Here is a 2347-nt window from a genome sequence, read left to right as displayed (position 1 = left end):
GAACGACGGTGGTGGTGGAGGAGTTGACTCTAATGAAGCAGACAGACAACTTCTTGATTACGGGGGTGACGCAATAGTAGGAGCCACGTACTTGGATTTAGGGATTATGATGAATGGTGGTCCTGTGCACACATTGCCTGTGATGTCACAGGGGTAGTCAGAGTAGAGGGGACGACTGAGAAGTCCAGAGGTATCAGTAGAACCCCTACCTCTACCACGATACGAAGTCGATCCGTGACACCTCTATCTTTCGTCATATATGCAAAGAGCATATAACTAAACACTAGTCATGAATACAATGAAATGGCAAAGATGAAATTCATAGATATTTTAAATCACATAAAATAGCAAATACAATACAAATCATGTGTACATTTATATTATTTGCCCAATTAACACAAATCCTCCCACAGTTATATCATTTCCAAAAAAATTTTGACATAACCTCCCCTAAATTTTGAGATAACCTCTACAATCGAAACAAACTCTATGCATAATCAATCATACATTAAAGGTTTAATTACTTTGTTGATCCCTATAATTTCACAAAATTTTTAATTAGGTCCCATATATTTTTTTTTCCTTTTAATTGAGTCCTTGCACCAATTTTTTTTTAATTGGGTCCTTATATTTTTTTTCTTTTATTTAGATTCCTATACCAATTCTTTTTTTTTAGTTAGGTCCCTACAAAATTAAGTCAATTACTACTAAGAGGGACTTAATTGAAAAAAAATTAGTGTAGGGTCTCAATTAAAAAGAAAAAAAGTATAAAGACCTAATTGAAACTTTCACAAAACTATAGAGACCAACAGAGTAATTAAACCTACATTGAAACTCAAAAATGGCCACAACACATCAAATTTTAAGAATGCCAACATAAAATTCAAACATAGAATTCAAACATACTATTTCGAAAGCAAGTATTGATTTTAATAATTGAATCAAACTTTTATTAAGAGTTATTTGAGCCATTTTTATAAAAATCAGCAATATGTACATTTTAATCATAAAAATCAGCAACAATCAACAAATTATTAATCACAACTTCAAACTAATGGACGCAATTAATAACTAATCTACCTAACATCCTATATTCTAATTTAATTAACACAGGAAATAATGAAATTTGAATAATGAGAGTTGGAAAGAGAGTGCTACCTAGAGGAAGCAGCAGTGGTTCGGCGGCACAGCGACAGAAGCAGCAACAGCATAACAGCAGAAGCGACAGTTTGGTGGGGAGACGAAGAATGATCGTCTAACAATGAGAAGGGGCCATTAGAGGGGGCTGCTGGAGAGAATGTAAAAGGAGAGATGAGATGGTGTAGAGAGAGAGAAAGCAATTCGAAATGAAGAGAAGAGAGTTCACAATTCGAATTTAGGACACAATTACCGTCGAATTTACTTTAAAAAAATTTATTCATAAATAACTACCTTATAAATTTTTATATTAATTTTGTATTTTTGTTGCACATTCTAACAATGTAATAAAAAAATTTTAGTCATACTTTATTTAATATTAATTTATTTATTTTATACATTCTAAATATTAAATAAGTTAAAAAAATTTTAGGGCAAAATGCCATATTAAACTAAATGGAAAAGGAAATTACGTGATTCTACCAAAATAAAAAACGTAACATAAGAGTATAGATCACCCAAAAAGCATATTTTAAGGTAATTTGAATGAGGTTAGTTCGAATTAGCTAAAGCAAGAGTAATTCGAATCACTTAAATTCGAATTAGTCCCTATCAAAGTAATTCGAATGAATTCAATTCGAATTATGCATGAGTGGATCCAAGGAGTAATTTGAATCATAATGATTCGAACTACATGCAAACGTAACTCACACTAGTTTGAATTAGACTGATTCGAACTAGCCACCATTTTAACACCCATAGTAATTCGAAACAGATTGATTCGAATTACACACATAGTAATCCATACAATTATTTTGATACACCAACAATTATATCTATATGGAACCAATGCTAAATCGAATTCAATTAGTTCGATAATACGAGGTTTATGAAAAAATTGCATTTTATAAAATTTAAAAATTTTATTATGTGATAGGTTAGTAAAGGAGTACATCATAAATTTTTATAGTACTCATCATAACGATGTTTAATTTAAAATTTATTAAAATTTGTTATTTAAATTTTAGTTGTCCTCGTTATAAAATAAATAATTACAATAATTTTTTGTATAAAACTTCCTTAAAAGATACCGTGAGTATTATAAAAAGTATCTTGAATCGATTTACATAAATTGACTTACAAATTTTTATAATACTCATAAAATCTTCTAAAAAAAATTTCACATTTTATAAAATTATTTACAATAATA

Source organism: Arachis duranensis, chromosome 3, assembly GCF_000817695.3.
Source record: "Arachis duranensis cultivar V14167 chromosome 3, aradu.V14167.gnm2.J7QH, whole genome shotgun sequence".
Lineage (NCBI taxonomy): Eukaryota > Viridiplantae > Streptophyta > Magnoliopsida > Fabales > Fabaceae > Arachis > Arachis duranensis.
The sequence above is the reverse complement of the archived record's forward strand: the minus strand, read 5'-3'. Positions refer to the sequence as shown.